The sequence below is a fragment of the Dipodomys merriami genome, unplaced genomic scaffold (assembly GCF_024711535.1).
Source record: "Dipodomys merriami isolate MVZ:Mamm:240054 unplaced genomic scaffold, mDipMer1.0.p SCAF_23, whole genome shotgun sequence".
Lineage (NCBI taxonomy): Eukaryota > Metazoa > Chordata > Mammalia > Rodentia > Heteromyidae > Dipodomys > Dipodomys merriami.
Window position 1 is genome coordinate 3701006 of NW_027203715.1, and position 15947 is coordinate 3716952.

Here is a 15947-nt window from a genome sequence, read left to right on the forward strand (position 1 = left end):
TGAGGGTTAGGGTTAGGCTGAGAGTGAGGGTTACAGTTAAGTTTAGGGTTAGGGTTAGTGTGAGGATTAGGGTTAGAGTTAGGGTGAGGGTAAGGGTTATGGTGAGGTTTATGTTGATGGTGAGGGTTAGGGAGAGGGTTAGGTTTAGGGTGCGGGTTAGGCATTTGTTTAGAGTTAGACTGAGGGTCAGGGTGAGGGGTAGGGTTAGGGTTCGTGTGCGGGTGAGGGTGAGGGTTAGGATTAGGTTTAGGGTTAGGGTTAGGCTAAGGGTGAGGATGACAGTGAGGGTGAGGGTGATGTTTAGAATTAGGGTGATGTTTAGGGTTAGGATAAGGGTGAGGGTGAGGGTTAGGGTTAGGTTTAGGGTTAGGATGAGGGTTAGGCTGAGGATTAGGGTTAGGGTTAGGGTGAGATTTAAGGTTAATGTGAGGGTTAGTGTTAGGGTGAGGGTAAGGGTTAGGGTGAGGGTAAGGGTGAAGGTGAGGGGTAGGGTTAGGGTTAAGTTTGGCCTGAGGATTCGGGTGTGCATTAGGATTATGTTAGTGTTAGTGTTAGGATTAGGTTTAGGATGAGGGTTAGGATTAATGTTAGGGTAAGGCTTAGGGTGAGGGTTAGGGTTAGGGTGAGTTGTAGGTTGAGGGTGAGGGTTAGGTTTAGGGTGAGGGTAAGTGTTAGGGTGAGGGTTAGGGGGAGGGAGAAGATTAGGGTTAGCCTTAGGTTTAGGGTGTGGGTGAGGGTTAGAGTTAGGCTTAGTGTTAGGGTGAGGACTAGGCTGAAAGTGAGGGTTAGTGTTAGGTTTTGGGATAGGCTGAGGCTTAGGGTTAGGGTTAGGGTTAGGGTAGGCATTAGGCAGAGAGGTAGGGTTAGGGTTAGAGTTACGGTGAGGGTAAGGGTTATGGTGAGGTTTAGGGTGAGTGTGAGGGTTAGGGAGAGGGTTAGGGTTGGTGTGAGGGTTAGGCATTGGTTTAGAGTTAGACTGAGGGTGAGGGTGTGGGTTAGGATTAGGTTTAGGTTTAGGGTTAGTCTGAGGGTGAGGATGACAGTAAGGCTGAGGGTGAGGGTGAGAATTAGGGTGACGTATAGGTTTAGAGTTAGGGAGAGGGTGAAGGTGAGGTTTGGTTTACCGTTAGGATGAGGGTTAGGCTGAGGATTAGGATTAGGGTAAGGGTGAGGGTTAGGGTCAGTTGAGGGTTAGGTTTAGGGTGAGGGTAAGGGTTAGGGTGAGGGTAAGAGTGAGGGTGAGGGTAAGGGTGAGGGTGAGGGGTAGGTTGAGGGTTAGGGATAGCATCAGGATTCGGGTGAGCATTAGGATTACGGTTACTGTTAGTTTTAGGGTGAGGGTTAGGGTGAGCGTTAGGATTAGGGTTAGGGTGAGGTTTAAGGTGAGGGTTGGGGTATGGGTGAGTTGTAGGGTGAGGGTGAGGGTTAGGTTTAGGGTTTAGGGTAAGGGTTAGGGTGAGGGTTAGGGTGAGGGTGAAGGTTAGGGTTAGCATTAGGTTTAGGGTGAGAGTGAGGGTTAGTGTTAGGGTTATGGTTAGAATAGGGCTAGGCTGAGTGTGAGGGTTAGGGTTAGGTTTAGGGATAGGGTGAGGATTAGGGTTAGGGTTAGGATTAGGGTTAGGTTTAGGGTTAGGGTGGGCATTAAGCAGAGGGGTAGGGTAGGATTAGGGTGAGGGTTAGGTTTAGTGTGATTGCTAGGTTTAGCGTTAGGATGAGGGTAATGGTTAGGGTGAGGGATAGGGTGAGGGTGAGGGTTAGGGTTAGCATTAGGGTTAGGTTTAGGGTTAGGGTGAGGGTTAGGTTTAGGTTTAGGATTAGGGTGAGGGCTAGGGTTAGGGTGACGGTGAGGGTAGGTTTTAGGTTTAGGATTAGGGTGAGGGTTAGGATGAAGTTTATGGTTATGTTTGGGGTTAGGTTAAGGATTAGGTTTAGGGTGAGGGCAACGTTTATGGTGAGGGTTAGGGTAAGGGTGAAGTTTAGGATTAGCGTTAAGTTTACGGTGAGGGTGAGGGTTCGGGTTATTGTTTTTGTTAGTGTTAGGGTTAGGTATAGGTTTATGGTGGGGTTTAGGGTGAGGGTTAGGGTTAGGGTTGGTTTTAGGGTTAGGGTTAGGGTTAGGATGAGGGTTAGGGTTAGAGTGAGGGTTAAGGTGAGGGTGAGGGTTAGGATGAGGGTGAGTGTTAGGTTTAGGGTGAGGGTTAGGTTTAAGATTAGGGTTAGAATGAGGGCGAGGGTGAGAGTGAGGTTTAGTGTTAGGGTTAGGGTTAGGGTTAGGGTGAGGTTTCCGGTGTGGAATAGGGTTAGGGTTAGGGTCAGGGTGAGGGTAAACGTCAGGGTGAGGTTTAGGGTGAGGGTGAGGTTTAGGGAGAGGGTTAGATTTAGGGTGAGGTGTTACAATCAGGTTTAGGGTTAGGATTATGGTGAGGGTATGTGTTAGGGTGAGGGTTAGAGTGAGGGTTAAGGTTAGGATGAGGGTTAGGTATAGGGTGGGAAGGTGAGATTTAGGGTTAGTTTCAGGGTGAGGCTGAGGTTCATGTTTAGGATTAGGGTTAGGGTTAGGGTTAAGTTGTGGGTGAGGGTGAGGGTGAGGGTTAGCGTTAGGGTGAGATTGAGGGTTACGGTTAGGTTTACGGTGAGGGTTAGGGTTAGGGTTAGTGTGAGGATTAGGGTTAGAGTTAGGGTGAGAGTAAGGGTTATGGTGAGGTTTATGTTGAGGGTGAGGGTTAGGGAGAGGGTTAGGTTTAGGGTGCGGGTTAGGTACTGGTTTAGAGTTAGACTGAGGGTGAGGGTGAGGGTTAGGGTTAGGGTTCGTGTGCGGGTGACGGTGGGGGTTAGGATTAGGTTTAGGTTTAGGGTTAGGCTAAGGGTGAGGATGACAGTGAGGGTGAGGGTGATGTTTAGAATTAGGGTGATGTTTAGGGATAGGATTAGGGTGAATGTGAGGGTTAGGGTTAGGTTTAGGGTTAGGATGAGGGTTAGGCTGAGGATTAAGGTTAGGGTAAGGGTGAGATTTAGGGTTAGTGTGAGGGTTAGTGTTAGGGTGAGGGTAAGGGTTAGGGTGAGGGTAAGGGTGAGGGTGAGGGGTAGGGTTAGGGTTAGGGTTGGCCTGAGGATTCGGGTGAGCATTAGGATTACGGTTAGTGTTAGTGTTAGGTTTAGGTTTAGGGTGAGGGTTAGGTTTAGGGTTAGCGTGAGGCTTAGGGTGAGGGTTAGGGTTAGGGTGAGTTGTAGGTTGAGGGTGAAGGTTAGGTTTTGGGTGAGGGTAAGTGTTCGGGTGAGGGTTAGGGTGAGGGTGAAGATTAGGTTTAGCATTAGGTTTAGGTTGAGGGTGAGGTTTAGGGTTAGGGTTAGGGTTAGGGTGAGGACTAGGCTGACAGTGAGGGTTAGGGTTAGGTTTTGGGATAGGGTAAGGATTAGAGTTAGGGTTAGGATTAGGGTAGGCATTAGGCAGAGGGGCAGGGTTAGGGTTAGGGTGAGGATAAGGTTTAGTGTGATTGTTAGGGTTAGGTTTAGGGTGAGGTTTAGGTTTAGGTTTAGGATTATGGTGAGGGTGAGAATTAGGATTAGGTTTAGGGTTAGAGTTATGGTTAAGGTTAGGGTGAGGGTGAGGGTTAGGGTGAGGGTGAGGGTTAGGGTTGGTTTAGCATTAGGGTGAGGGTTAGGGTTATGGTTAGTGTGAGGGTTAGGGTGAGTGTGAGGGTTAGTGTTTGGGTGAGGGGTAGGGTGACGGTGAGGGTTAGGGTGAGGGTGAGGGTTACGGTTAGGGTTAGCTTTAGAGTGAGGGTTACAGTTAGTGTTAGGGTGATGGTTAGGTTTATTGTGAGGGGTAGGGTGACATTGACGTTAAGGGTTAGGGTGAGGATTAGGGTGAGGCTGAGTGTTAGGGTTATTGTTACTGTTAGGGTGAGGGTTAGGGTTAGGTTTAGAGTTATGTTGGGGGTTAGGGTGAGGGTTGGGGTTAGGGTTAGCATTAGGGTTAGCCTGAGGGTGAGGGAGAAGGTTATGTTTAGCATTAGGGTTATGTTTAGGGATAGGCTTAGGGTGAGGGTGATGGTGAGGGTGAGGCATAGGATAAGGTTTAGTTTTAGGGTGAGGGTGAGTGTTAGTGTTAGGGTGATATGTAGGGAAAGGTTGAGGGTTAGGGTGAGGTTGAGGGTTAGGGTGAGGGTGGGGTTTAGGGTGATGTTGAGGGCTACGGTGAGGGTGAGGTTTAAGTTGAGGGTTAGGTTATGTGTTATGTTGAGGGTGAGAGTTAGGGTGAGGGTTAGGGTTAGGGTTCGGGTTAGGTTTAGTGTGAGGATTAGGGTTACGGTTAGGGTTAGGGTGAGGTTAACGTTCAGCGTGTGGTTTAGGGTGTGGTTTAGGGTGAGATTGAGGTTTAGGGAGAGGGTTAGGGTTAAAGTGAGGGTTAGGATGAGTGTTAGGGTTAGGGTTAGGTTGAAGGTATGTGTTAGGGTGAGGGTTAGGGTGAGGGTTAAGGTTAAGGTGAGGGTGAAGGTTAGGATTATTCTGAGGCTGAGGGTGAGGGTGAGGGTTAGGGTTAGGGTGATCTTTAGGGTTAGGGTGAGGTTTAGGTTAAGGTTAGAATGAGGATTCGGCTGAGGGATGGGATTATAATTAGGGTTACTGTGAGGGTTAGAGTTAGGGTTAGGGTTAGGGTGAGGGTGAGGACGAGGGATAGGATTAGGGTTAGGAATAGGGTTATTGTTAGCGTTAGGGTTAGGGTAAGAGAGAGTGTGAAGACAAGGTTTAGGTTTAGGATTAGGGTTAGGGTTAGGGTAAGGTTGAGAGTTAGTTTTATGGTTAGGTTGAGGTTTAGGGTTAGTGTGAGTGTTGGGTGAGCGTGAGGGTAAAGGATAGGTTGAGGGTATGGTGAGGGTGAGACTTATGGTTAGGGTTAGGGTTAGGGTGAGGGTTAGTGTGAGGGTAAGGGTTAGGGTTAGGTTTAGGGTTAATGTGAGCATTAGGGTTAGGGTTAGTGTTAGGGTGAGGGTTAGGTTTAGTGTGAGGTGTAGGGTGATGGTGAGGTTAAAGGTTAGGGTGAGGATTAGGGTGATGCTGAGGGTTAGGATTATTGTTACTCTTAGGGTGAGGGGAAGGGTTATGTTTAGGGTTATGGTGGTGGTTAGGGTTAGGGTTGTGGTTAGGGTTAGCCTGAGAGTGAGGGAGCGGTTAAAGTTTAGCATTAGTGTTAGGTTTAGGTTTAGGCTTAGGGTGAGTTTGATGGTGAGGGTGAGGCATAGTGTCAGGCGTAAGGTTAGGGTGAGTGTTAGTGTTAGGGAGATATTTAGGGAAAGGTTGAGGGTTAGGGTGAGGTTGAGGGTTAGGGTGATGGTGAGGTTTAGTGTTAGGGTTAGCATTAGGGTGAGGGTTAGGGTGAGGGTTATGTTGAGGGTGAGGGTTAGGGTGAGGGTTAGGGTTAGGGTTAGGGTGAGGGTAAGGTTTAGCATGAGGTTTAGGGTGAGAATGAGTTTTAGGGAGAGCGTTAGGGTTAAGGTGAGGTTTAGGGTGAGAGTTATGGTTAGCGTTAGGGTGAGGGTATGTGTTCGGGTGAGGGTTATGTTTAGGGTGAGGGTGTGGGATAGGGTTAGGGTTAGGCTGAGGGTGATGGTGAGGGTAGGGTTAGGGTTAGGGTGATCTTTAGGGTTAGGGTGAGGTTTAGGTTTAAGTTTCGAATGAGGATTAGGCTGAGGGGTGTAGTTAGGATTAGGGTTAGGGTGAGGGTTAGGGTTAGGGTTAGGGATATTGTTATCGTTAGGTTTAGAGTTAGGTTTTGAGTTAAGTTGAGTGTGAGGATGAGTGTTAGGATTAGGGTTAGGAATACGGTTATTGTTTGTGTAAGAGAGAGGGTGAAGATGAGGTTTAGGGTTAGGATTAGGGTTGGGGTTATGGTGAGGTTGAGGGTTAGGTTTAGGATTAAGTTGAGGTTTAGGGTTAGTGTGAAAGTTGGGTGAGCGTGAGGGTAAGGGTTAGGGTGAGGGTGAGACTTAGGTTTAGGGTTAGGGTGAGGATTAGGGTTAGGGTTAGGGTTAGGGTGAGTGTTAGGGTTAGTGTGAGGGATAGGGTAAGGGTTAGCCTTAGAGTTAGGGTTAGGGTTCGGGTTACGTTGAGGTTGAGGGTTAGGGTGAGGGTTAGGTTTAGGGTTAGGGTTAGTGTGAGGATTAGGCTTAGGGTTAGGGTTAGGGATAGGGTTAGGGTGAGGGTAAGGTTTAGGGTGAGGTTGAGGGTGAGAGTTAGGTTTAGGGAGAGGGTTAGGGTTAAGGTGAGGGTTAGGATGTGGGTTAGGGTTAGGTTTAGGGTGAGGGTATGTGTTAGGGTGAGGTTAAGGGTGAGGGTTAATGTTAGGGTGAGGGTTAGGTTTAGGGTTAGGCTGAGGGGGAGGGGGAGGGTGAGTGTTAGGGTTAGGATGATTTTTAGGGTTAGGGAGAGGTTTAGGTTTAGGTTTAGGTTTAGGATGAGGATGAGGCTGAGGGATGGGTTTAGCATTAGGGTTAGGGTGAGGGTTATGGTTTGGGTTAGGGTTATGGTTAGGGTTCAGGTGAGGTAAGGGTTAGGGAGAGGGTAAGGGTGAGTTTGAGCGGTAGGGTTAGGTTTAGGTTTGGCCTGAGGATTCTGGTGAGCTTTAGGATTATGTTTAGTGTTAGTGTTAGGATTAGGTTTACGATGAGGGTTAGGGCGAGGTTTAGGATTAGGGTTAGGGTGAGGTTTAGGGTGAGGGTTAGATTTAGGATGAGTTGTACGGTGAGGATGAGGGTTAGGTTTAGGGTGAGGGTAAAGGTTAGAGGGAGGGTTAGAGTGAGGGTCAGGGTTAGGGTTAGCATTAGGTTTAGGGTGAGGGTGAGAGTTAGGGTTTAGGGTGAGGATTAATTTTAGGATGAAGGTTATGATTACGGTTAGGGTTAGTGTGAGGATTAGGTTTAGAGTTAGGGTTAGGGTGAGTGTTAGGCTGAGCAGTAGGGTTAGAGTTAGGGTGAGGGTTAGGTTTAGTGTGATTGTTAGGGTTAGGGTTAGGGTGAGGGTATGGGTTAGGGTGAGGGATAGGGTGCGGTTGAGTTTTAGGTTTAGGTTTAGGTTTAGGATTAGGGTGAGGGTGTGTGGGTTAAGGTTAGGTTGAGGGTGATGGTAGGGTTTTGGGTTAGAATTAGGGTGAGAGTTAGGATGAAGGTTATGGTTAGGATTAGCGTTAGTGTGAGGATTAGGGTTATGGTTAAATTTAGGGTTACGGTTAAGGTGAGTTTGACCATTGGGGTTAGGGTTAGGGTTAGGTTTATTGTTAGGGTTAGGGTTAGGTTTAGGGTTATGTTGAGGGAGAGTTTTAGGGTTAGGGTTAGCATTAGGGTTAGCTTGAGGATGAGGGAGAGGGTTAGGTTTAGTATTAGCGTTAGGTTTAAGGTTAGGCTTAGGGTGAGGGTGATGGTGTGGGTGAGGCATACTGTGAAGTTAGGGTTAGGGTTAGGGTGAGGGTGAGGATTGGGGTGAGGGTGAGGGTTATGGTGTGGGTGAGGGTTAGGGTGATGTTGAGGTTTAGTGTGAAGGTAAGGGTTAGGGTTAGGATTAGAATTAGGGTAAGGGTTAAGGTTAGGGTAAGGGTGAGTGGTAGTTTGAGAGTTAGGGTTAGGGTTAGGTTTAGGCTTAGGATTAGTGTGAGGATTAGGGTTAGGGTTAGGGTTAGGGTGAGGGTAAGGTTTAGGGTTATAGTTAGGGTAAGTTTTAGGGTGAGGGTTAGGGTGAGAATGAGGGCTAGTTTTAGTATGAGTGTTAAGGTGAGGGTTAGGTTTAGTGTTAGGGTTAGAGTGAGGGTGAGGGTTAGGTTTATGGTGAGGGTGAGGGTTTGGGATAGGGTTAGGGTTAGGGTGAGGGTTAGGGTGAGGGTTTGGGTTAGGGTTAAGTTGAGGGTGAGGGTTCTGTTGAGGGTTAGGGTGAGGGTTAGGGTTAGGGTGAGGGTTAGGTATTGGTTTAGAGTTATGCTGAGTGTGAGGGTGAGGGTTAGGGTTAGGGTTAGTGTGAGGGTGAGGGTGAGGGTTAGAATTAGGGAGGATTTTAGGGTTAGGGTGAGGGTGAGGGTTAGGTTTAGGTTTACAGTTAGGATGAGAGTTAGGCTGAGAGTTAGGGTTAGGGTGAGGGTAAGGGTTAGGGTGAGGGTGAGGAATAGGGTTAGGGTTAGAGTTAGCATGAGGATTCGGGTAAGCATTAGGATTACAGTTAGTGTTAGTGTTAGGGTTAGGATTAGGGTGAGGGTTAGGGTGAGGGTTATGATTAGGGTTAGGGTGAGGGTTTGGGATAGGGTGAGTTGTAGGGTAAATTTGAGGGTTAAATTGAGGGTGAGGGTAAGCTTAGGTTGAGGATTAGGGTGAGGGTGAATGTTAGGGATAGGGTGAGGCCTAGGCTGAGGGTGAGGGTTAGGGTTAGGTTTAGGAATAGGGTGTGGATTAGGGTTAGGGTTAGGGTTAGAGTTAGGGTGAGCATTAGGCAAAGGGGTAGGTTTAGGGTTAGGGTGAGGGTTAGGTTTAGTGTGATTGTTAGGTTTAGGGTTAGGGTGAGGGTAAGGGTTAGGATTAGGGATAGGGTGAGTGTGAGGGTTAGGTTTGGCATTAGGGTTAGGGTTAGGGTTAGGGTGAGGGTTAGGTTTAGGTTTAGGATTAGGGTGAGGGTGAGAGTTAGGGTAAGGGTGATGGTGATGGTAGGGTTTAGGGTTAGGATTAGGGTGAGGGTTAGGATGAAGGTTATGGTTAGGGTTAAGGTTAGTGTGAGGATTATGTTTACGGTTAGGGTTAGGGTTAGAGTTAGGGTGAGGGTGAGGGTTTGTGTTAGGGTGAGCGTTAGGTTTAGGGTTAGCATTAGGATGAGGGTTAGGGTTAAGGTTAGGGTGAAGGTTAGGGAAAGGATGAGGGTTTGGGTTAACATTAAGGTTAGGGTTAGGATTAGTTTCAGTTTTAGGATAAGGGATACTTTTAGGTTTAGGGTTAGTGTGAGGATTAGGTTTAGGGTTATGTGTTAAGATTAGGGTTAGTTTTGGAGCAAGGGTTAGGGTTAGGGTGAAGGTTAGGTTTAGGGTTAGCATTAGCGTGAGGGTTAGGGTTAGTGTTAGGTTGAGGGTTAGGGTGAGAGTGAGGGTTCGGGTTTGGGTTAGGGTTAGGGTGACGGTGAGGGTTAGGGTCAGGGTGAGGGTTAGGGTTAGGGATAGCATTAGAGTGAGGGTTAGGGTTAGGGTTATTTTGAGGGTGAGGGTTATTGTGAGGGTTAAGGTTAGGGCTAGCATTAGGGTTAGCATGAGGGTGAGGGAGAGGGTTAGGTTTAGCATTAGGGTTAGGTTTAATGTTAGGCTTAGTGTGAGGGTGTTGGTGAGGGTGAGGCATAGGGTAAGGGATAGGGCTAGGGTTAGGGTGAGTGTTAGTGTTAGCGTGATATTTAGGGAAAGGGTGAGGGTTAGGGTAAGGTTGAGGGTTAGGGTGAGGGTGAGGTTTAGGGTAAGGGTTAGCATTAGGGTGAGGGTTAGGGTTAGAGTTAGAGTAAGGGTGTGGGTTAGTTTGAGAGTTAGGTTTATGGTTAGGTTTAGGCTTAGGATTAGTGTGAGGATTAGGTTTTGGGTTAGGTTTAAGGTGAGGATAAGGTTTAGGGTGAGAGTGAGGTTAAGGGAGAGTGTTAAGGTTAAGGACATGGTTAGGGTGAGGGTTAGGGTTAGTGTTAGGGTGAGGGTATGTGTTAGGCTGAGTGTTAGGGTGAGGGTTAAGGTTAGGGTGAGGATTAGGGTTAGGGTTAGGCTGAGGGTGAGGGTGAGGGTTAGGTTTAGGTGATCTTTAGGGTTAGGGTGAGGTTTAGGCTAAGGTTTAGATGAGGGTTTAGGCTGAGGTGTGGGGTTAGGATTAGGGTTAGGGTGAGGGTTAGAGTCAGGGTTAGGGTTAGGGTTAGTGTAAGGGTTAGGGTTAGGATGAGGTTAAGGATTAGGGTTAGTGTTAGGGTTAGGTTTAGTGTGAGGGTGAGGGTTAGGGTTAGGTTTAGGGTTATTGTTAGGGTTAGTGTTAGGTTTAGGGTTAGCTTGAGGGTGAGGATGAGGGTTAGGATTAGGGGTAGGAATAGGGTTATTGTTAGGGTTAGGGTTAGGCTAAGAGAGAGGGTGAAGATGAGGTTTAGGGTTAGTTTGAGAGGTAGGGTGAAGGTGAGGGTGAGGGTTAGGCTGAGGCTGAGGGTTATGTTTATTGTTAGTGTTAGGGTGAGGGTTAGGGTTAGGTTTAGGGTTATGGTGGGGGGTAGGGTGAGGGTTGGGGTTAGGGTTTGGGTTATGGTTAGGATGAGGTTTAGGGTTAGGGTGAGGGTTAAGGTGAGGGTTAGGTTGAGGGTGAGGGTTAGGGTTAGGGTGAGGGTTAGGGTTATGATTAGGGTTAGGATGAGGGCTAGGGTGAGAGTGAGTGTTAGTGTTAGGTTTAGGGTTAAGTTGAGGGTTAGGATTAGGGTTAGGGTTAGGGTGACGGTGAGAGTGAGCGTGAGGTTTAGTGTAAGGTTGACTGTGCGGGTCAGGTTCAGGGTTAGGATTAGGGTTAGGGTTAATGTTTTGCTGAGGGTCAGGGTCAGGTTGAGGGTTAGGGTTAGATTTAGGGTGAGGGTAAGGGTTATGGTGTGGTTTAGGTCGAGGGTGAGTGTTAGGGAGAGGGTTAGGGTTAGGGTGAGGGTTAGGTTTAGGTTTACAGTTAGGTTGAGGGTGAGGCTGAAGATTAGGTTAGTGTGATGATGAGGGTGAGGGTTAGGATTAGGTTGAGAGTTAGGGTTAGGCTGAGGGTGAGGATGACCCTGAGGGTGAGGGTGAGGTTTAGAATTAGGGTGATGTTTAGGGTTAGGGTTAGGGTGAGGGTGAGTGTTAGGGTTAGGTTTATGTTTAGGCTGAGGGTTAGGGTTATGGTTAGGGTGAGGGTTAGGGTTAGTGTGAGGGTTAGGGTTAGGGTGAGGGTTAGGGTTAAGGTGATGGTAAGGGTGAAGGTGAGGGTTAGTGTTAGTTTTAGGGTTGGCCTGAAGATTCGTGTGAGCATTATGATTAGGGTTAGTGTTAGTGTTAGGATTAGGATTAGGGTGAGCCTTAGGCTGAGGGGTAGGGTGAGGGTTAGGGTGAGGTTTAGGTTTAGTGTGATTGTTAGGGTTAGGGATAGGGTGAGGGTATGGGTTAGGGTGAGGGATTGGGTGAGGGTGAGTTTTAGGGTTAGGGTTAGGTTTAGGATTAGGGTTAAGGTGAGGGTGTGGGTTAGGTTTAGGGTGAGGTTGTGGGTAGGGTTTAGGTTTACAATTAGGCTGAGGGTTAGGATAAAGGTTATGGTTAGGATTAGGGTTAGTGTGAGGATTAGGGTTATGGTTAAGGTTAGGTTTAGGGTGAAGGTGAGGGTGAGGGTTAGGGTTAGGTTGAGGGTGAGGGTTAGGGTTAGCATTAGGGTGAGGGTAAGGATTAGCGTTAGGGTTAGGGTGATATTTAGGGTGAGGGTGAGGGTGAGGGTTAGGGTGAGTGTGAGCGTTAGGGTGTGGGTGAGGGTTAGGTTTAGTATTTGAATTAGGGTGTGGGTTAGAGTTCGGGTTAGGGTGAGGGTGAGGGTTAGGGTGAGGGTTAGGTTTAGGGTTAATGTGAGGATTAGGGTTAGGGTTTGGGTTAGTGTGAGGATAAGGGTTAGGGTTAGGGTTAGGGTAAGTTTTAGTGTGAGTGTTAGGATGAGAGTGAGAGTTAGGTTTAGTGTGAGTGTTAGAGTGAGTGTTAGGTTGAGGGTTAGGTTTAATGTTAGGGTTAGGGTGTGGGTGAGCATGAGGGTTAGGGTGAGGGTGAGGGTTAGGGATAGGGTTAGGGTTAGGGTTAGGGTTATTGTTAGGGTTAGGTTTAGGGTTAGGGTTAGGATGAAGGTGAGGTTTAGGTTTAGGGTTTGGGTTAGTGTGAGGGTTAGTGTTAGGGTTATAGTTAGGGTAAGGTTTAGGGTGAGGGTTAGGGTGAGGGTGAGCACTAGTTTTAGTGTGAGTGTTAGGGTGAGGTTTAGGCTGACTGTTAGGGATAAGGTGAGGGTTAGGGTAAGGTTTACGGTGAGGGTGAGGGTAAGGTTTAGGGATAGGGTTAGGGTTAGGGTTATTGTTAGGGTTAGCGTTAGGTTTAGGGTGAGTGTGAGGGTGAGGGTTAGGGATAGCGTTAGTGTTAGGGTTAGCATGATGGTGAGGGAGAGGGTTAGGTTTAGGATTAGGGTTAGGTTTATGGTTAGGCTTAGTGTGAGGATGATGGTGAGGATGAGGCAGAGGTTCAGGGTTAGGTTTAGAGTTAGGGTGAGGGTTAGTTTTAGGGTCATATTTAGGGTAAGAGTGATGGTTAGCGTGAGTGTGAGAGTTAGGGTGTGGGTGAGGGTTAGGGTGACAGTGAGGGTTAGGGTGAGGGTGAGTTTCAGGGTTAGTGTTAGCATTAGGGGGAGGGTTAGGTTGAAGGTGAAGGTTAGGGTTAGGGTTAGGTTTAGGGTTAGTGTGAGGATTAGCGTTAGGGTTAGGGTGAGTGTAAGGGTTAGGGTGAGGTTTTGGGACAGTTTTAAGTTTACAGTGAGGGTTAGGGTTAGGGTTAGGGTGAGCATATGTGTTAGGGTGAGGTTTAGGGTGATGGTTAAGGTTAGGGTTAGTGTTAGGGATAGGGATAGGGTTAGGTTTAGGGTGAGGGTGAGGGTGAGGGTTAGGGTTAGGTTTAGGATGAGGGTGAGGGTGAGGTTCAGGGTTAGGATTAGGGTTAGGGTTAGGGATAGGCTGAGGGTGAGGGTGAGGGTTAGTGTTAGGGTGATGTTTAGGGTTAGGGTGAGGTTTAGGTTTAGATTTAAGTTTAGGATGAGGATTAGCCTGTGGAGTGGGGTTAGTTTTAGGGTTAAGGTGAGGGTTAGGGTTACGGTTAGGGTTATTGTTAGGGTTAGGGATTGGGTTAGGATTAGGATGAGGGTGAGGGTGAGGATGAGGGTTAGGATTAGGGTTAGGGATAGGGTTATTGTTAGGGTTAGGGTTAAGGTGAGGGTGAGGGTGAGGGTTAGGTTTAGGGTCAGGTTTAGGGTTACTGTTAGCGTTATGGTTAGGGTTATGGTGAGGGTTAGGTTTAGTATGAGGGTTAGGTTTAGTATGAGGGTTAGGTTTAGGGTAAGGGTTAGGGTGAGGGTTAGGGTAAGGGTGAGAGTTAGCGTTAACATTAGGGTTAGTGTTAGGGTTAGGGTGAGGGTTAGGTTTAGTGTTAGGTTTAGGGTGAGGGTGAGGGTGAGGGTTAGGTTTAAGTTTGGGTGAGGGTTAGGGTTAGGGTGTGGGTTAGGGTTAGGTTGAGGGTAAGGGATAGGGTGAGGGTAAGGGTGTGGGTGAGGTGTAGGGTTAGGGTTAAGGTTTGCATGAGGATTAGGGTGAGTATTAGGATTATGGTTAGTGTTACTGTTAGTGTTAGTGTTAGTGTGAGGCTTAGGGTGAAGTTTAGGGTTAGGATTAGGGTTAGGGTGAGGGTTAGGGTTTCAGTTAGCATGAAGGTGAGGGAGAGGGTTAAGTTTAGGATTAGGGTTAGGTTTACTGTTAGTCTTAGTGTGAGGGTGATGGTGAGGATGAGGCTTAGGGTGAGATTTAGGGTTAGGGTTAGGGTGCGGGTGAGGGTTAGGTTTAGGGTTAGCATTAGGGGTAGCATGCGGGTGAGGGAGAGGGTTAAGTTTAGGATTAGGGTTAGGTTTAGTGTTAGGCTTAGGGTGAGGGTTAAGGTGAGGGTTAGGGTTAGGGTTAGGGTATGGTTTAGGGTGAGGTTTTGGGAGAGGGTTAGGGTTATGGTGAGGGTTAGGGTTAGCGTTAGGGTGAGCGTATGTGTTAGGGTGAGGGTTATTATGAGTGTTAATATTAGGGTGAGTGTTAGGGATATGGTTAGGTTTAGGGTTAGGGTGAGGGTGAGGGTGAAGTGAGGGTTAGGGTTAGGGTTAGGTTGAGGGTGAGGATGAGGTTCAGGGTTAAGATTAGGGTTAGGGTTAGGGACAGCCTGAAGGTGAGGGTTAGGGTTAGGGTTAATGTTAGGGTGAGGGTGAGGGTGAGGGTTAGGTTTAAGGTTGGGTGAGGGTTAGGATTATGGTGAGGGTTAGGGTTAGGTTTAGGGTTAGGGTGAGGGTGAGATTGAGGGTTAGGTTGAGGGTGAGGTTGAGGGTGAGGTTTAGGGATAGTGTAGGGGAGAGGCTGAAGATGAGGTTTAGGGTTAGGATTAGGGTTAGGGTTAGGGTGAGGGTGAGGATTAGGGTTAGGGTTAGGTTGAGGTTTAGGCTTAGTGTGAGGGTTTTGTGAGCGTGAGGGTCAGGGTTAGGGTGAGGTTTAAGGTGAGGGTGAAAGTTAGGGTTAGGGTTAGGGTTAGGGTGAGTGTTCCAGTGAGGGTTTTGGTTAGGGTTAGCTTTAGGGTTAGTGTGAGGATTAAGGTTAGGGTTAGGGTTAGGGTGAGTGTTAGGGTTAGTGTGAGGGGGTAGGGTGAGGCTGAGGGTTAGGGTTATTGTTAGTGTTATGGTGATTGTTAGTGTTAGGTTTAGGGTTATGGTGGGGGTTAGGATGAGGCTTGGGTTTAGGGTTTCGTTTATGGTAAGGATGAAGTTTAGGGTTAGGGTGAGGGTTAGGGTTAGGGTGAGGGTATGTGTTAGATTGAGGGTTAGGTTGAGGGTTAGGGTGAGAGGGAGGGTTAGGGTTAGCGTGAGTGTTAGGGTGAGGATTAGGGTGAGGTTTAGAGTTAGGATGAGGGTTAGGATGAGGGTTAGGTTTAGGGTTAGGGTTAGGTTGAAGGTTAGGGTTGGATTTAGGGTGAGGGTTAGGATTAGGGTTAGGATGAAGGTTAGGCTTAGTGTGTGGGTTAGGGCTAGGTTTAGGTTTAGAGTGAGGTTAAGTGCTATGGTGGAGGTTAGTGTGAGGGTGAGGGTGAGGGTTAAGTTTAGGTTTAGGATTAGGGTGAGAGTGAGCATGAGGGTTAGGGTTAGGATTAGGTTAAGTTCAGGCTTAGGCTGAGGGTGAGGTTGAAGATGAGGGTTAGGTTAGGCTTAGGGTTAGGGTTAGGATGAGGTTTAGGGTGAGGGGTAGGGTTGGGGTTAGGGTGAGGGTTAGGGTATGTTTTAGAGAGAGGGTTAGGCTGAGAGAGAGGGTTACGTTTAGCGTGAGTGTTAGGGTGAGTGTTAGGGTGAGGGTTACATTTAGGGTTAGGCTTAAGTTGAGGGTGAGCGTTAGGGTTAGGGTTAGGGTGAGGGTTAGAGTTAGGGTGAGGGTGAAGGTGAGGCTTAGCGTGAGTGTTAGGGTTAGGGTTAAGTTGAGGTTTAGTTTTAGGGTGATATTTAGGTTGAGGTTGAGGTTTAGGGTGAGTGTGATTTTTCGGGTTAGTGTGAGGGTTAGGGTGTGGGTGAGGGTTAGAATGACGGTAAGGATTTGGGTGATGGTGAGGGTTAGGGTTAGGGTGAGAGAAATGATTAGGGTGAGGTTTAGCGTGAGGGTGATAGTGAGGGTGAGGGTTAGGGTTAGTGTTATGGTTAGGATGAGGGTAAGGGTGAGTGTGAGGTTTAAGATTAGGGTTAGGACTAGGGTTAGGGTGAGGGTTAGAGTTAGGGTGACGTTTTAGGTTAGAGTTAGGATTAGGATTAGATTTAGGTTTAATGTTAGGATGAGGGTTAGTCTGAGGGCTAGGGTTACGATCAGGGTGATGATTAGGGTTAGTGTGAAGTTTAGGGTTAGGGTTAGGTTTAGGGTTAGGTTGAGAGTTAGGGTGAGGGTATGGGTCAGGATAAAGTTTAGGGTGAGGTTTATGGTTAGAGTTAGGGTTAGGGTGAGTCTTAGGTTTAGGGTGAGGTTAAGTGTTAGAGTGAGGATTAGGGTGAGGGTGAAGTTTTGGGTTAGCATAAGGGTTAGTGTGAGGGTGAGGGTTAGGCTGAGGGTTAGGGTTAGGGTGAGGGCTAGGCTGAGGGTGAGGGTTAGTTTTAGGGTTAGGC